General features: G+C 37.7%; 1 protein-coding gene across 3 annotated transcripts in view; it reads left to right on the forward strand.

Moving 5' to 3' along the window:
• The window catches only part of HAPLN1 (hyaluronan and proteoglycan link protein 1), an 88,613-nt gene that overhangs the window by 14,078 nt on the left and 54,561 nt on the right, over nucleotides 1–19,974 (forward strand). The window lies entirely within an intron of this gene.

The raw sequence follows: 19,974 nt of genomic DNA on the forward strand, positions 1-19,974 counted from the left end.
TTCTTCATATTCCCAGCCAGTTATCCCAGCACCACTTACTGTATAGGGAGTCTTTTCCCTATTGCTTGTTTTTGTCAGTGTTGTCAAAGATCAGATGGTCATAGGTAGGTGGCCTTGTGTTTTGGACTCTATTTTGTTCCATTGGGCTATGTGCCTGTTTATGGACCAGAACCATGCTGTTTTGGTTACTGTAGCCCTGTAGTATAATTTAAAGGTGGATAATGTGATGCTTCCAGCTTTCTTCTTTTTGCTTAGGATTGCTTTGGCTATTTGGGCTCTTTTTTGGTTCCATGTGAATTTCAAAATAGTTTTTTCCAGTTCTGTGAAGACCATCATTGGTAGTTTCATAAGAATAGCATTGGATCTGTAATTTTTTTTTTTTTAATTTGAGACGGAGTTTCACTCTTGTTACCCAGGCTGGAGTGCAATGGCGTGACCTCGGCTCACCGCAACCTCTGCCTCCTGGGTTCAGGCAATTCTCCTGCCTCAGCCTCCTGAGTAGCTGGGATTACAGGCACGTTCCACCATGCCCAGATAATTTATTGTATTTTTAGTAGAGACGGGGTTTCACCATGTTGACCAACATGGTCTCGATCTCTTGACGTAGTGATCCACCCGCCTCAGCCTCCGAAAGTGCTGGGATTACAGGCTTGAGCCACTACAGCTGGCTGAATCTGTAAATTGCTTTGGATAGTATGGTCATTGTAATGATATTGATTCTTCCTACCCATAAGCATGGGATTTTAAAAATTTGTGTATTCTCTGATTTCTTTGAGCAGTATCTTGTAATCCTCATCATAGAAATCTTTTACTTCCCTGGTAATAAAATACTTCCTAGGTATTTTATTCTTTCTGGGGCAATTTTGAATGGGATTGTGTTCCTGATTTGGCTCTCAGCTTGGCTATTGACTACAGGACTGTTAGTGCTTTTGTATGTTTACTTTGTATCCTGAAACTTTGCCGAAGTTCTCAGCTGAAGGAGATTTTTAGCCAGGACTATAGGGTTTTCTAGATATAGTATCATGTTGTCTGCAAACAGAGATAATTTGAGTTCCTCTCTCCCTATTTACATTCCCTTTATTTCTTTCTCTTGCCTGATTGCTGTTGCTAGGACTTCCAATACTATCTTGACTAAAAGTGGTGAGAGAGGACATCCTTGTTTTGTGCTGGTTTTCAAAGGGAATGCTTCCAGCTTTGCCCATTCAGTTGGCTCTGGGTTTGTCATACATAGATGGTTCTTACTATTTTGAAGTATGTTCCCTCAATACCTAGTTTATTGAGAGTTTGTAATATAAAGAGCTGTTGAAATTTATTGAAAGCCTTTTCTGCATCTATTGAGATAGTCACGTGGTTTTTGTCTTTAGTTCTGTTTATGTGATGAATCACATTTATTGATTTGTGTATGTTAAACCAACCTTGCATCATGGCGATAAAGTCTACTTGAACATGATGTATCAGCTTTTGATGTGCTGCTAGATTCACTTTTCAAGTATTTTGTTAAGAATTTTTGCATCAATGTTTATCAAAAATATTGGCCTGAAATTTTGTTGTTGTTGTTCTTGCAGCTGTTGTTATGCCTCACAATTTTTGGTATCAGGATGATGCTGGCCTCATAGAATGAGTTGGGGAGGAGTCCCTCCTTCTTGATTTTTTGGAATAGTACAAGCTCTTTCTTGTACAAGTCGTGGAATTTTGCTGTGAATCCATTTGGTTCTGGGCTTTATATTTGGCTGGTAGGCTATTCATTACTGATTTAATTTCAGAGCTTATATTTGGTCTTTTCAGGGAATCTGTTTCTTCCAGGTTTAGTCTTAGGAGGCTGCATGCTTTCAGAAATGTATCCATCTTTTCTAGGTTTTCTGGTTTGTGTGCATATAGGTGTTCATAGTAATCTCTGATGGTTGTTTTTATTAACATTTCTGTGGGGTCAGTGGTAACCTCCTCTTTGTCATTCTAATTATGTTTATTTGGATATTCCCTCTTTTCTTCTTTATTAGTCTAGATAGCAGTCTACCTATCTTACTAATTTTTTCAAAAAACCAACTCCTGGATTCGTTGATCCTTTGAGTGTTTTTCTGTGTTTCAGTTTTCTTCAGTTCAGCTCTGATTTTGGTTATTTTTTGTCTTCTCCTAGCTTGGGGGTTGATTTATTCTTGCTTCCATAATTCTTTCAGTTGTGATGTCAGGTTGTTAATTTGAAATTTTTCTAACGTTTTGATGTGAGCAATTAGTGCTATGACTTTCCCTCTTAACACTGCCTTAGCTGTGTTCCAGAGATTATGGTACGTTATGTATTTGTTCTCCTAAGTTTCAAAGAACTTCATGATTCCTGCCTTTTATTCATTATTTACCCAAAAGCCATTCAGGAGCAGGTTGTTCAATTTCCATGTAATTGCATGGTTTTGAGCAATTCTTCTTTCTTTCTTCCTTCCTTCCTTCCTTCCTTCCTTCCTTCCTTCTTCCTTCCTTTCTTCCTCCCTTCCTTCTTCCTTCCTTCCTCCCTTCCTTCTTCCTTCCTTCCTCCTTCCTTCCTTCTTCTTTCTTTCTTTCCCTCTTTCTCTCTTTCTCTCTCTCTCTCTCTCTTTCTTTCTTTCTTTCTTTCTTTCTTTCTTTCTTTCTTTCTTTCTTTCTTTCTTTCTTCTTCTTTTTAGAGGCAGAGTTTTACTCTTGTCACCCAGACTGGAGTGCAATGGCACCATCTCAACTCACTGCAACCTCCACCTCCCAGGTTCAAGTGACTCTCCTGCCTCAGCCTCCTGAGTAGCTGGGATTACAGGCATGCACCACCACACCTAGTTAATTTTTGTATTTTTTTAGTAGAGGCAGAGTCACGTCATGTTGACCAGGCTGGTCTCAAACTTCTGACCTCAGGTAATCCACCTGCCTCAGCCTCCCAAATTGCTAGGATTACAGATGTGAGCCACCGTGTCTGGCCAAGCAACTTTTTTTAGTCTTGACTTCTTTATTTATTGCACTGTGGTCTGAGAGTGTATTTGGTATGATTTTGGTTCTTTTGCATCTGCTGAGCACTGTTTTATGTCTAATTATGTGGTCAATTTTTAGAATGTGCCATGTGTTGATGAGAAGAATGTCTACTCTGATATTTTCAGTTGGACAGTTCTGTAGAGATCTATCAGATCCATTTGGTCCAATGTTGAGTTCAGGTCCTAAATACCTTTGTTAATTTTCTGCCTTGATGATCTGTATAATACTGTCAGTGGAATGTTGAACTGTCCCACTATTACTATGTTGGAGTCTGTGTCTCTTTGCAGGTCTCTAAGAATTTGCTTTATGAACCTGGGTGCTCCTATGTTGGGTGCATATAAATTTAGGATAGTTAGATCTTCTTGTTGAATTGAACAGCTTATCATTATGTAATGCCCTTCTCTGATAGTTTTTGATCTTTATTAATTTAAATTCTATTTGTCCAAAATTAGGATCACAACTCCTGCTTTTTCCTGTTTTCCATTTTCTCGGTAGATTTTCTTCCATCCCTTTATTTTGAGCCTATGGATGTCATTACATGTGAAGTATTTCTCTTGAAGGCAGCATAGCATTGGGTCTTGCTTTTTCTTGCTATTCTGTGCCTTTTAAGTGAGACATTTATGCCATTTACATTCAAGGTTTGTATTGATATGTGTGGATTAGATCCAGTCACTATGTTGTTAACTGGTTATTATGCTGACTTGTGTGTTGCTTTATAGTGTCACTTGTCTGTATATTTAAGTGGTTTTCTGTATCAGCTAGTCGCAGTCTTTTCTTGCCATATTTAGTGCTCCTTTTAAATACTCTTGTAAGACAGGTCTGGTGGTAACAAACTCCCTAAACATTTGCATATCTGAAAAGGATCTTATTTCTTCTTTGCTTAGGAAGCTTAGTTTGGCTGGATGTGAAATTCTTGGTTGAAGTTGTTTTTTTTTTTTAAGACTGTTGAATATAGGCCTCCCAATCTCTTCTGGCTTGTAAGGTTTCTGCTGAGAGGTCTACTGTTAGTATGATGGGCTTCCCTTTGTAGGTGATCTACCTTTTCTCACCAGTTGCCTTTAATATTCTTTTTTTTTAAATTTCAATCTTGGAAAATCTGATGATTATGTGTCATTAGGATGCTCTTCTTGTATACAAACTTGCAGGGGTTCTCTGTAATTCCTGAAGTTGACTGTTGACCTCTCTGCACCTTTCCCAAAACTTGCCAGAGAGGCCAACAGTCAACTTCAGAAAACACAGAGAACCCCTGTAAGATTCTAGGATGACATCCTGAAACCTGCTTTCAAAGTTGTTTGTTTTCTCCCCCTCCATTTCAGGGATGCCAATGATTTGTAGATTTAGTTTTTTTATGTAATCCCATACTTCTTGGAGGTTTTGTTCATTCTTCTTCATTCTTTTCTCTTTGTAAGTCTTCATAAGTCTGACTGTCTTATTTCAGAGAGCCAGTATTCAAGTTCTGAGATTCTTCCTTCAGCTTGGTCTATTCTGCTGTTAATATTTATAAAAAATATGCAGGGGCTGTGCTAATCATTCCAATTCTAGTGTATGTGCTACTGAAGCACAGCAATTAGATATTAAAATAGAGAATTTTAACAAAGAACTGGAAATGATAAAAAAAAATCATTCAAATGGAAATTCTAGAACTGAAAACAATGTAATGACTAAAATTAAAAACTCAATACATAAGTTTAGGAATGTGTAGAGCCATTGAGGAGATGATTAGTAAACTGGAAAATAGGTCTGACCAAAGCAACTAGGATGAAATCTGAGGAAAAAAAAAAAAAAAAGAAACTTCCAGGAGCAGGGGTGGTGGTAGTAAAAGACATGTTAAATATAGAAACTGGCATCTCAGAAGGAGCAAATGCAAATAAGGCAGAAAAAATATTTCAGAAATAACAGCTGTGGCTGTTCACCAAGTCACAGATACAAGAACCACTACAATGCCCCAATGGGATAAACTCCAAAAAGTAAAAGACCCACACCCAGGCATGGCATAAGAAAATTGTTGGAGGCCAGATATGGCTCATGCCTGTAATCCCAGTACTTTAAAAGGCTGAAGCAGGCTTATCACTTGAGGTCAGGAGTTCAAGACCAGCCTGGCCAACATGGCAAAACCCTGTCTCTACTAAAAATGCAAAAATTAGTGAAGTGTGTTGGTGCACGCCTGCAGTCCCAGCTACTGGGATGCTGAGGTCCAAGAATTGCTTAAACCTGGGAGGTAGAGGCTGCAGCGAGCTGAAATTGCTCCACTGTACTCCAGCCTGGGAGAGAGAGTGAAACTCCATCTCGGAAAAAAAAAAAAAAGGAAAGCCGCTGGAAAAACAAAACAAAGACGGCATGTTAAAAGCTTCCAGAAACAAAAGACTCCAGACAAGCTAACAAGTAAGAAAATTAGCTAGCTGGAAAATTTCCTTTTCTTTCCACTTTAAGAAATGCCAAAAATCAATGGGTTGGCTTGACTCTGTCCTAGGTAGCCCTTATCTTCCTGGCCTGCTCTCTCTGAGGGACCAAACTCTTCAAGCCTAGAGGGCTATCAGTGTGCCTAGCTCCCCGAAGATGCTGGGCTGAGATAAATTTTAGTGGTGACTCAGTCCCTGCAATCTTTTGCAGATGCTGTACAGTCTTATTGCTATCAAGACCAAATTCTGAGAGTGTTTTCAGATGTTTATATCCATCTTTTTTACTATCTAATGTTATTTTAAATTATAAAAGAAAAATGATGACTGAAAAGTTTATAATTTATACAGGATATTTGACAACGTTATATCTATTTTTTTACTCCATGAAAGGCAGGTCTTGGCAGCCAAAGTAAACACCAAATTTATCACCAAGATTCTAATCATTAAACTCTCTCAGAATATCTATCTTCTCTTCCCAAACATTCATGCAGTTCTACTCCTCTAATTCTGAGCTCATACACTTCTCTCAAGCAGGAATCCCTTACCACTTCATCCCTCCCACCTGAAACATGGCTCATGCTTGCATCATTAATGTAACACTTCCTCCTGGCAACCTTGCAATGTACCACTAGCTGGAATTAGTCACCTCTTTCTCAGTTGTCTCTTAAAATTTTATTTGTACCACCATTACTTCATATGCTTTTTTACGTGCTGAATATAATCAATTGTTGAAATAGCTTTTATTCCTTAATTTATACTGTCTTTGTTAATGTGTCGTTTTATTCATCTTTACGTCATTCCAATTTCTGAGCTGCAAGATCAGATTTGAAATTATGGAGATCAAAGGACCAAATGTGTTCCAAACTCCCACCTACTCTCAAATCCCCTGTGTGATACAATAGACAGATATTTGTTGATCTGCCTAAACACCTGTGGGGGCAGAAAACACTGTGTATTTCACAGGGCAATTCATTTCACTTTTACATGACTTATTAGGAAATTCTTCCTGACATTGTACAAAATTTGATTTCTTAACTTACACTCATTCGGTCCAGTTTTGCCTTGTGAAGCTACACGAAATAAGTTTAATAGCTTTTCCATATATGGGCCATTTATTTCTAAATGCAAAGCATTATGTTTTTCCTGTAAAATTTTGTTATTTTGGTCACATCATTCCAAATTTTGCAGATCGTTCTATTCTAGCTTCCAAGTCACATTGCAATTAGTCTAGTATCAGCTTCACAATCCGTAGACAAGCTTTGGGCCTTGAAACTGTAAGACTAAAAGGAAAACTCTCATTTATATCAACATCACTTGAAAGTAAACCTCTTGACTGATAGTGTAACAGAATTGTAGAAATGAATAAGATAATGCCCTTATCACTGGAAAGGTATCCTTTTATTAAACTAATAGCTAGTGCACCAGAGAAATGGAAAATAAATGTTAATGCCAAGCTGAAAAACTTTATTTTGAAAATAGAAGGCATTAATCATCTGCACTCTTTTACTGTGTCCTTATTTCATTACATATGGCTACTATTTCAAATTAATTTTCAGAGAGCAGAATGAGAGAAGCTTTGTGCCATCATTCACTATCCGCATCCTTAAACTGATAGATCATAGCAAAAATTGAAGCCTAAGTCTAACAGTTATTATGAATGATAGTGCATGAGCTGCCCAAAAGTAAAACAAAATAGTTTGAAGGGAGAGTTTGAGACATACATATTTAAAGGAAAATACCAATTTACTGTAATTGGTATAAAGCAAAATGTGACCTTGATTTATATTACTATACATTTTTGGCAAATTTTTCTCCTCCTTGCAAAATTTTCTCCTTTTATTATTCCTCCTTGCCTGTTCCAGGATGACAGCAACCATGGTGAGGGTGAGAGGTGAACAGTATGTGGCTCCTGCATAACAATATTCTAAATTTTGAATGATGATGGCTATTGCCATAAACCAGTAGCTATCACCTCAAACTGATGGGTGGGAAAAGGATTCTTAGGCATGACACATTGGCAATAAATGGAATTCCATGCTTTTTTCTTTTTTAAAAAAGTCTTTATTTGTATGCAGTATCATAGTAGATAAGTGTAGCTTTTAAATAAAAAAATTGTTTCAGTTTACCAGCAGGAAGCATTTCGGTACTCGGTTTTTTTCAGTTTGTCGTTGTTGTTTTGAGACAGAGTCTCACTCTGTCACCCAGGCCGGAGTGCTGAGGCATGATCTTGGCTCACTGCAATCTCTGACTCTCTTGGTTAAGGCAATTCTCCTGCCTCAGCCTCCCAAGTAGCTGGGATTACAGCATGTGCTACCACACCCAGCTAATTTTTTAATTTTTAGTAGAGATGGAGTTTCACCATGTTGGACAGGATAGTCTCCATCTCTTGACCTCATGATCCTCCTGCCTCAGCCTCCCAAAGTGCTGGGATTACTGGCTTGAGCCACGGCGCCCAGCCCAGTGCTCTGTTCCTAAAGTTTTTTTTTCTTTGTTTCTTAAAGGAGAGTATGTTTAATATATTTTATTGCACTTTAGGTTCTGGGGTACATGTGCAGAACATACACGACTGTTGTGTAGGTACATACATGACAATGTGGTTTGCTGCCTTCATCACGTCACCTATATCTGGCATTTCTCCCCATGTTATTCCTCCCCAACTCCCTACCCCCCACTGTCACTCACCTAGTTTCTCCCCAACACACCCCAGTGTGTGATGCTCCCCTCCCTGTGTCCATGTGTTCTCATTGTTCAACACCCGCCTATGAGTGAGAACATGTGGTGTTTGATTTTCTGTTCTTGTGTCAGTTTGCTGAGAATGATGGTTTCCAGATTCATCCATGTCCCTAAAATGACATGAACTCATCATTTTTTATGGCTACATAATATTCCATAGTGTATATGTGCCACATTTCCCTTGTCCAGTCTATAATCGATGGGCATTTGGGTTGGTTCCAGGTCTTTGCCATTGTAAACAGTACCACAATGAACATACGTATGCATGTGTCTTTATCATAGAATGATTTGTAATCCTTTGGATATATACCCAGTAATGAGATTGCTGGGTCAAATGGAATTTCTATTTCTAGGTCCTTGAGGAATCGCCACACTGTCTTCCACAATGGTTGAATTAATTTACACTCCCACCAGCATTGTAAAAGTGTTCCCATTTCTCTACATCCTCTCCAGCATCAGTTGTCTCCAGATTTTTTCATGATCACCATGCTAACTGGCATGAGATGGTATCTCAATGTGGTTTTGATCTGCATTTCTCTAATGACCAGTGATGATGACCATTTTTTCATATGCTTGTTGGCCTCATATATGTCTTCCTTTGAAAAGTGTCTGTTCATGTCCTTCACCCACTTAAGCAAAATTGTAGTTTGCTTCATGCTCCTATTATTATCAGTAGTATAATCGGTTGTTAAGCTTATCATCAGAAACTATGGAACAGGACTGATTGAATATTCAGCATATCAGAAAGCAGGTATTTCTTTGTTTACACATTTCATTTATGTAGTAGAATGTTCCCATGAATCACAAATCTGAATTTTTGGCATATTGGAAACAGGGCAGGAAAGTTAGACTTGAAAGGGTGGTAAAACACTTTCATCATCTGGGCTCTGATACGTAATTAGAAAATCATGTAAGCATACATAAAATGCCTTATAGTATATCCACTGTGAAGTTTAAATCTTAACATAATTATATTCATGCTCTGGGGAACATTTACACCTTCTGATTAAAGATTGCCCAGAAACAGAGCAGCTTTCTAACTAGCCCATAGGATTTCTGCTAGAAGTAAAACAGTGGCATCCTGGGCCTTGGTGATTTATAATCTGAACTGTACATTTCCTTTTTAAGGATACTTTTGCTGGAAGGCATCACTCACAGTGAGCAGCCACTATGTACATTGCCCTAATAAATTAGAGTCACTGTATACTTTAAACAAACATTTTGGACACATTTGATCAAAAAGAATCTCCTTTAATAGTTGTTTGATGGTAAAGTACGTTGCATTTAATATTTTATGTTTGGCTATTTACATTTTCAAAGTCACTTCATTTTATGTACTCTTTGAATGACAAACCTTATTTTTTTACTGGCTTGGCACCTTTTTTTCATCAGTGGTTAATAATTTGTACACAACAGTGAATTTGATGCTTCATATCTTATATACTATGTGAGAATTAAAAACCTATTTAATTTTTTTAAAAAATTTAAATTAGCATATTCTCTGCTAAAAATATATTTCTACTTAATCAAGAGATGCTGCTCTTTAAATAGAATTGAGCATCAGGTATAAGATACTGTATTAGAAAAATCTTGGAGAAATATTCTGTAGCCACACTAATGAAGTTCAAATTGATTTCACTTATTGTAGATCTTGTACTATGGAGTCAAGTAGACCTGTATTTAAATTCCAGTTACATTTTTACTATGTATCAGTCCTGCACCTTACACAAATTACTTAAACCCTGAGTTTCATTATCTATTATAAAACAGAATTTTTTAATAATACTTGCCTTACAGTGTTTGTAGTCGAGATACTACCACAATAATATAAGTAAAGCACCATAAAAAATAATGGACAATTGGTAGCTATTTATATTATTTTCATAAACTACTATTAGGGAAAACTGTAGGGGGATTTCTTATAATAATAATGGCAGAAGACTTCATTGAGGAAAACACTGATAGATTTAGTTCCATAAATATTCATTAATTCTAGACGTAAAAACTATAGATCAAAATAAAGGGAAATTTTTTAAGATATGCCACAGAAGTAGTATCTTTAATATGCAGAGAGTTTTTAAAAATTAGTAGATTTTTGACAAGAATACCAAGAAAATTAGATGAGAAAAGCATACTCTTTACAAAGCAGCAAAAGAAAAGAAACAAATAACATACAGTGGAGCTCCAGTATGTCTGGCAGCCGACTTCTCAGTGGAAACCTGAGATCTGGGGATAAGTAGATAGCCACAGACAGAAGGAGGTTGGACCCCATGTCACAAAAATTGATTCAAAAAAGATTGGAAACCTAAGTATTAGAACTAAAACTATAAAACTTTTGAAGACAACATATATGTAAGTATTAATGACCTTGGATTAAGTAGTGGTTTCCTAGATATGATGCCAAAAGCCAAGCAACCAAAGTAAAATTGATAAATTAGGCCTCATTAGTACTTCGAAGGATAACATCAAGAAAATAAAAAATGTCCTAAAAGATTGCGAGAAAATATTTGTAAATAATATGCTAATATATGTCCAGAACATATAAAAATTAATAATTCAACAATTAAAAATAAACAGCCTGATTAAAAACTGGACAAGAGATCTGAATAGACATTTCTCCCAAAGAGATGTACAAATGGCCAATTAGCACATATAAAGACAGTCACCATCATTAGTCATTAGGGAAATACTTATCATACCACAAATGAGATGTCACTTCACATCCACTGGTTTGGCTATAATAAAAAAAGGCAGATAATAATAAGTGTCAGTGAGGCTGTGGAGAAATTGGAACCCTCATGCATGGTTGCATGAACATAAAACAGTGCAGTGCTTTGGAAAACAGTTTGGCAGTTTCTCAAAGAGTTCAACATATAGTTACCATATTCCATTGCTAGGTACATAATGCCCAGAATTCAAAAAATATGTTCACACAAAAACTTGTGCATGGATGTTAACAGCAGCATTATTCATTAAAGCTCAAAAATGGAAATAACCCAGTTGTCCATCAACTGATGAATGAATAAACAAAATGTGGTGCCTATATAGATGGAATGGAATAGTATTCACTCATATAAAGAATGATGAGATGACACATGCTATAGAATGAACATTGAAAACATTATGCTAAGTGAAAGAAGCCAGACATAAAAAGACCACATATTCTATGATTCAATTTACATCAATCAATACATTTGTCTCTATGAATTTGCCTATTCTAGATGTTTTACTGAATCATCTGGAATAGGCAAATTCTAGATGAAAGTAGATTAGTGGTTGCCAGGAGTCCCATTGGGGAGGGAATAGGGAATAACAGCTTATGAGTACACAGTTTTGTTTAGGGGTGATAGAAATGTTTTGAAATGTTCTGGAAACAGGTAGTAGTAATGGTTGCACAACTTGTATGCCTAACGAGTGCATTTTATGGCATACAAATTACATTAGCTTTTAAATGTTTCAAAACTGAAAAGCAACTAATAGGCAACAGTTAAAATATGGCAATTAACAAAAGGAGAAATGTAAGTGACTGATGAGCATGGACAAAAATTTTTATGTCATTTGTAATTAGAGCAAAGCAAATTAATACAAACATAAGCTTACCAAATTTTTGTCTATCAAATTTTTATTTTTAAATAAAATTATACATAGGCAAGAGTATTTTCTTTACTCAATCTATTGGTAGGAATAAAAGTTGAGAACCTTTCTGAAGAGCAGTTTGGCCATATGAATGAAAATCTTTTTAAAATTTTGTATCTGATCTTGTTGTATACCACAATGCAAATACCACAGTCTCTTAATTACTATAACTTTTTTTTAAGTCTTAAAGTCAGGTAGCACAGTTCTTTGTGCTTTCAGCTTTGCTCTTCTTTTTGTAAATTCCTTTTCTAAAACATGTTGGCTATTCCAGGTAAGTTATATTTACATATGAATGTTAAAATTACCTTGTAGCTTTCTGCATAAATGTGGGCTAAAATTTTTATTTGAATGCATTGATTTTATAGGTCATATTGGGGAGAATAAATCTCTTAATGATATTGAGGCTGTTTCATGGAAATACCATATGTTACCATTTATTTATTTCTCATTTAATTTATCTGAATATGTTTTGTATCTTTCAGAGTGCAATTTGCATGTTTGTTGACTATTTTTTCCTAAATATTTTTGTGCTTTGGTAAATGATATTCTTTAAATTTCAATTTTGGATTATTCATTGCCAGTGTATAGAAATACAATTGATGTTTGTACATGGATTATATATCCAGCAACTTTCAAACTTAGTTTATACGTCACAGTAGCTTTTTTGTACGTTTCATATGATTTTTCTGTGTAGAGAGTAATGTCGTATGTAAATAAAAATTTTAATTCTCCCTGTCCAATCTGTTTGACTTCTATTTCTTTTTCCTATTTTAATTCTATTCCTGGAGACCTCCAGTAGGATGTTTAAAGTAATTGGCTAAAACACAAATGCTTGCCTTTTTTCTGGTTTCAGAAATAAATAATCTAGTCGTTCACCATTAAGTGTGATGTCAGCTGTGGGTTATAATAGATGTCCTTTATCAGATTGAAAAAGTTCCTTTTTATTCCTTCTCTGTTAAGAGTGTTTAGTTGGAATGAATGCTGGATTTTGTCAAGTGCTTTTATTTTATCTATTGAGATGTTTATATAGATATAGATATATATAAACATATATATCTATATATATCATAAACATATATATCTATATATATCTATATATATGTTTATATATATAACTATAACTATATATATTATATATATATAACTATAACTATAACATATATAACTATAACTATATAGTTATAGTTATCTATCTGTCTTATCTGTTGTTCAATCAATTGATCGATGTGTCTATCTATTTCTTAATATAATGAATTACGGCCTGGCATGGTAGCTCACGCCTGTAACCCCAGTATTTAGGGAGGCTGACATGGGTGGATCATCTGAGGTTAGGAGTTTAAGACTAGCCTAGCCAACATGGCGAAACCTCATCTCTACTAAAAATACAAAAATTAACCAGGCGTGGCAATGGCTGCCTGTAATCCTAACTACTGAGGAGGCTGAGGCAGGAGAATCACTTGAAACCAGGAGGCGGAGGTTGCAATGAGCCAAGATTGCGCCATTGCACTCCAGCTGGTGTGACAAAAGCAAAACTCAATCGATATATATATATATATATATATATATATGATGAGTTACATTGATTTTCTAATGTAAAGAAAACTTTAAATTTCTGGGATAATCTCCATTTTATATCATCCACTTTGTATCTTTTTAGATTAGATTTGCTAAAATTTTGTTTAAATTTTTAGGTTTATGTTTCTGAAGGGTAATTGATCTGTAATTGACTTTTCTTGAAATGTTTTTGTCTGATTTTGGTATTAAAGTAATGCTACCTTCATAGAATAAATTGGAAAACACTCTCTCCACTTCAATTTAATCTACTAGTTTGTGTGAAGGTGATACTATTTCTTCTTTAAATGTTTGGTGACATTCCCTGATGAAGTCACCCGGGCCTGGAGTCGGTTTCATTTTTTTTTTTTTTTAATTGCATTTTAGGTTTTGGGGTACATGTGCAGAGCATGCAATACAGTTGCATATGTGCACACATGGCAGTGTGTTTTGTTTGCTTTCTTCCCTTCACCCACATTTGGCATTTCTCCCCAGGCTATCCCTCCCCACCTCCCCCTCCCACTGGCCCGCCCCTTTTCCCCCCAATAGACCCCAGTGTTTAGTACTCCCCTCTCTATGTCCATGTGTTCTCATTTTTCATCACCCGCCTATGAGTGAGAATATGCGGTGTTTCATTTTCTGTTCTTGTGTCAGTTTGCTGAGAATGATGTTCTCCAGATTCATCCATGTCCTTACAAACGACACAAACTCATCATTTCTCATTGCTGCATAATATTCCATGGTGTATATGTGCCACATTTTCCCAATCCAGTCTATCATCAATGGGCATTTGGGTTGATTCCAGGTCTTTGCTATTGTAAACAGTGCTGCAATGAACATTCGTGTACATGTGTCCTTATAGTAGAACGATTTAAATTCCTTTGGATATATACCCAGTAATGGGATTGCTGGATCAAATGGAATTTCTATTTCTAAGGCCTTGAGGAATCGCCACACTGTCTTCCACAATGGTTGGACTAATTTACACTCCCACCAACAGTGTAAAAGTGTTCCTTTTTCTCCACATCCTCTCCAGCATCTGTTGTCTCCAGATTTTTTAATGATCACCATTCTAACTGGCGTGAGATGGTATCTCAATGTGGTTTTGATTTGCATCTCTCTGATGACCAGTGACGATGAGCATTTTTTCATATGATTGTTGGCCTCATATATGTCTTCTTTCGTAAAGTGTCTATTCATATCCTTTGCCCAATTTTGAATGGGCTTGTTTGTTTTTTTCCTGTAAATCCGTTTGAGTTCTTTGTAAATTCTGGATATCAGCCCTTTGTCAGATGGGTAAACTGCAAAACTTTTTTCCCATTCTGTTGGTTGCCGATTCACACTAGAGACTGTTTCTTTTGCTGTGCAGAAGCTGTGGAGTTTCATTAGGTCCCGTTTGTCTATTTTGGCTTTTGTTGCCAATGCTTTTGGTGTTTTGTTCATGAAGTCCTTGCCTACTCCTATGTCCTGGATGGTTTTGCCTAGATTTCCTTCTGGGGCTTTTATGGTGCCAGGTCTTATGTTTAAGTTTTTAATCCATCTGGAGTTAATTTTAGTGTAAGGTGTCAGGAAGGGGTCCAGTTTCTGCTTTCTGCACATGGCTAGCCAGTTTTCCCAGCACCATTTGTTGAACAGGGAATCCTTTCCCCATTGCTTGTTTTTGTCAGGTTTATCAAAGATTGTATGGTTGCATCTATGTTGTGTTGCCTCCGGTGCCTCTGTTTTGTTCCATTGGTCTATATCTCTGTTTTGGTACCAGTACCATGCTGTTTTGATTACTGTAGCCTTGTAGTATAGTTTGAAATCCAGTAGTGTGCTGACCCCCGCTGTGTTCTTTTTGCTTAGAATTGACTTGGCTATGCGGGCTCTCTTTTGGTTCCATATGAAGTTCATGGTGGTTTTTTCCAGTTCTGTGAAGAAAGTCAAAGGTAGCTTGATGGGTATAGCATTGATTCTGTAAATTACTTTGGGCAGTATAGCCATTTTTACGATATTAATTCTTCCTAACCATGAACATGGAATGTTTCTCCATCTGTTTGTGTCCTCTCTGATTTCGTGGAGCAGTGGTTTGTAGTTTCTCCTGAAAAGGTCCCTTACATTCCTTGTGAGTTGTATTCCAAGGCATTTTATTCTTTTTGTATCTATTGTGAATGGCAGTTCATTCTTGATTTGGCTCTCTTTAAGTCTGTTATTGGTGTAGAGAAAGGCTTGTGATTTTTGCACATTGATTTTTTATCCTGAGACTTTGCTGAAGTTGCTTATCAGTTTCAGGAGGTTTTGGCCTGAGGTGATGGGGTCTTCTAGGTATACTATCATGTCGTCTGCAATAGAGACAATTTGGCTTCCACCTTTCCTATTTGAATACCCTTTATTTCTTTTTCTTGCCTGATTGCTGTGGCTAGAACTTCCAGTAATATATTGAATAGGAGTGGTGAAAAGGGCATCCTTTTCTAGTGCCGGATTTCAAAGGGAATGCTTCCAGTTTTTGCCCATTAAGTATGATATTGGCTGTTGGTTTGTCATAAATAGCTTTTATTACTTTGAGATACGTTCCATCGATACCGAGTTTATTGAGGGTTTTTAGCATAAAGGGCTGTTGAATTTTGTCGAATGCCTTCTCTGAGTCAATTGAGATAATCATGTGATTTTTGTTTTTGGTTCTGTTTATGTGGTGAATTATGTTTATAGACTTGCATATGTTGAACCAGCCTTGCATCCCCAGGATGAATCCTACTTGATCATGATGAATAAGTTTTTTGATTTGCTGTTGCAATTGGCTTGCCAATATTTTATTGAAGATTTTTGCATCTATGTTCATCATGGATATTGGCCTGAAGTTTTCTTTTCCTGTTGGGTCTCTGCCGGGTTTTGGTATCAGGATGATATTGGTCTCGTAGAATGATTTGGGAAGGATTCCTTCTTTTTGGATTATTTGGAATAGTTTCAGAAGATATGGTACCAGCTCCTCTTTGTGTGTCTGGTAGAATTCTGCTGTGAACCCGTCTGGACCTGGGCTTTTTTTGTGTGGTAGGCTCTTAATTGCTTAATTACTAGGTTTACTAGTTTATGTGCATAGAGTTGTTTGTAATATTCTCTGATGATGGTTTGAATTTCTGTGGAATCTGTGGTGATTTCCCCTTTATCATTTTTTATTGCATCTATTGGTTGTTCTCTCTTTTATTTTTAATCAATCTGGCTAGTGGTCTGTCTATTTTGTTGATCTTTTCAAAAAATCAGCTCTTGGATTTATTGATTTCTTGGAGGGTTTTTCGTGTCTCAATCTCCTTCCGTTCAGCTCTGATCTTAGTTATTTCTTGTGTTTTGCTGGGTTTTGAGTTTTTTTATCTTGCTCCTCTAGCTCTTTCAATTTTGACAATAGGGTGTCAATTTTGGATCTCTCCATTCTTCTCATATGGGCACTTATTGCTATATACTTTCCGCTAGAGACTGCTTTAAATGTGTCCCAGAGATTCTGGCATGTTGTGTCTTCGTTCTCATTGGCTTCAAAGAACTTCTTTATTTCTGCCTTCATTTCATTGTTTATCCAGTCAACATTCAAGAGCCAATTGTTCAGTTTCCATGAAGCTGTGCGGTTCTGGGTTGGTTTCTGAATTCTGAGTTCTAACTTGATTGCACTATGGTCTGAGAGACTGTTTGTTATGATTTCAGTTGTTTTGCATTTGCTGAGCAGTGCTTTACTTCCAATTCTGTGGTCAATTTTAGAGTAGGTGTGATGTGGTGCTGAGAAGAATGCATATTCTGTGGATTTGGGGTGGAGAGTTCTGTAAATGTCTATCAGGTTTGCTTGCTCCAGGTCTGAGTTCAAGCCCTGGATATCCTTGTTGATTTTCTCTCTGGTTGATCTGTCTAATATTGACAGTGGAGTGTTAAAGTCTCCCACTATTATTGTGTAGGAGTCTAAGTCTCTTTGTAAGTCATTAAGAACTTGCCTATGTATCTGGGTGCCTCTGTATTGGGTCCATATATGTTTAGGATCATTAGCTCTTTTTGTTGTATCGATCCTTTTACCATTATGTAATGTCCTTCTTTGTCTCTTTTGATCTTTGTTGCTTTAAAGTCTATTTTATCAGAGATGAGAATTGCAACTCCTGCTTTCTTTTACTCTCCATTTGCTTGGTAAATCTTCCTCCATCCATTGATTTTGAGCCTTTGTGTATCCTTGCATGTGAGATGGGTTTCCTGGATACAGCACACTGATGGGTTTTGGCTTTTTATCCAATTTGCCAGTCTGTGTCTTTTGATTGGTGCATTTAGTCCATTTACATTTAGGGGTAATATTGTTACGTGTGAATTTGATACTGCTATTTTGATGCTAGCTGGCTGTTTTGCCCGTTAGCTGTTGTAGATTCTTCATTATGTTGATGCTCTTTAGCATTTAGTGTGATTTTGGAATGGCTGGTACTGGTTGTTCCTTTCTATGTGTAGTGCCTCTTTCAGGAGCTCTTGTAAAGCAGGCCTGGTGGTGACAAAATCTCTGAGTACTTGCTTGTTCGCAAAGGATTTTATTTTTCCTTCACTTCTGAAGCTCAGTTTGGCTGGATATGAAATTCTGGGTTGAAAGTTCTTTTCTTTAAGAATGTTGAATATTGGCCCCCACTCTCTTCTGGCTTGTAGTGTTTCTGCCGAGAGATCTGCTGTGAGTCTGATGGGCTTCCCTTTGTGGGTGACCCGACCTTTCTCTCTGGCTGCCCTTAGTATTTTCTCCTTTATTTCAACCTTGTTGAATCTGACGATTATGTGCCTTGGGGTTGCTCTTCTTGCAGAATACTTTTGTGGTGTTCTCTGCATTTCCTGCAATTGGGTGTTGGCCTGTCTTGCTAGGTTGGGGAAATTTTCCTGGATAATGTCCTGAACAGTATTTTCCAGCTTGGATTCATTCTCTTCATCACATTCTGGTGCGCCTATCAAACATAGGTTAGGTCTCTTCACATAGTCCCATATTTCTTGGAGACTTTGTTCATTCCTTTTTGTGCTTTTTTCTCTGATCTTGGTTTCTCGTTTTATTTCATTAAGTTGATCTTCAACTTCTGATATTCTTTCTTCTGCTTGGTCACTTCGGCTATTGAAACTTGTGCATGCTTCACGAAGTTCTCGTATTGTGTTTTTCAGCTCCTTTAATTCATTCGTATTCCTCTCTAAGGTATTCATTCTTGTTATCATTTCCTCAAATCTTTTTTCAAGGTTCTTAGTTTCTTTGCATTGATTTAAAACATGTTCTTTTAGCTCACAAAAGTTTCTCATTATCCACCTTCTGAAGTCTAATTCCATCATTTCATCACAGTCATTCTCCGTCCAGCTTTGTTCCCTTGCCGGTGAGGAGTTTTGATCCTTTCTAGGCGTCCAGGTGTTCTGGTTTTGGGTGTTTTCCTCCTTTTTCACTGGTTTCTTTCCATCTTTGTGGATTTATCCACCTGTCATCTGTGTAGTTGCTGACTTTTTGATTGGGTCTCTGAGTGGACACCCAGATTGTTGATGATGAAGTATTTGTCTTACTTGGTTTTCCTTCTACCAGTCTAGCTTCTTCGCTGCACGACTGCTGAGGTCCACTCCAGGCCCTGCTTGTCTGGGGTGCACCTATAGCAGCTGCAGAACAGTGAGGAATGCTACCAGTTTCTTTTTCTGCTATCTTTGTCCAGAATGATGCCTGCCAAATGTCAGTCTTTTGGATATAGAGGGTTCAGGGAGCTGCTTGAGGAGACAGTCTGTACTTTGTAGGAGCTCAAGTGCTGAGCTGTGAGCTCTGTTGTTCATTCAGGGCCGTTAGGCTGAAAAAAAACCCTTTTTTTCTCAGATGCTCTGTCTGGGGGCGGGGGTTGGGGCTTTCGTTGTGAGTGTCCACCTCGCTGTCCTGCCCAGCTAGGAGGCAGTCTAGTCACTATTTGCCTGCTGAGGCTCCACCCTGCTGGTGTGAGGTTCGCCCTGTTGCTGCAGGCTCTGCCCTTCTGCTGCGGTCTCCGCCCTGTTGCCACAGGCTACACCCTGTGGCGGAGTCTCTCTGTTGTAGCAGGTTGCCTCAGCAATGGCAGGCTGCGTCAGCAATGGGCGTGTACCTCAGTAGGGGCTGATTGCCTCAGTAATGGCGGACGCCCCTCCCCCACGAAGCTGCACTTTAAGAAAATATCCTCACCGGGAGCATTTGGAATGGCTGTTTTGTTTGTCACACTGCGCTACCCCAAACACTGTGTCCCTGGGATTTCCTGGGCTGGCTCACTGACCAAGTCCTGTTCAGTCTCAAGTTCAGCCCTCTCAGGTCTCAGTTTGCCAGTTCAACAGGGCACCCATAACAGTGTGCTTTTGTACGGAGCACTGTGGAGTGCCTCTGTGCTCTGGCGCAGGCCGGAGCCACACTGGCTGCCGGCTACACCAGCCAAGACCTCTGCCTGGGGTCCCACGTCTCTTTTATACCTGGGAATTTCCCCGTTCTGTGGGCAACTAAGATCCGTCTGGAAATGCATCCCCGACTCACCCTCTCTGCACATCCAGCAGGAGCTTCAATCGGTTTCATTTTTTTGTTTGTTCATTTTTGTTGTTATTCATGGGAATTTTTAAACTAAAAGTTCAATTTTTCTTAACAGATATGGGGCACTTAGGCTATTTTTTTTTCTTGTGTGTGTGTTGGCAATTTTATCTTTCAAAGAATTTTATTATT

The sequence above is a fragment of the Callithrix jacchus genome, chromosome 2 (genome assembly GCF_049354715.1).
Source record: "Callithrix jacchus isolate 240 chromosome 2, calJac240_pri, whole genome shotgun sequence".
NCBI classification, from domain to species: Eukaryota; Metazoa; Chordata; class Mammalia; order Primates; family Cebidae; genus Callithrix; species Callithrix jacchus.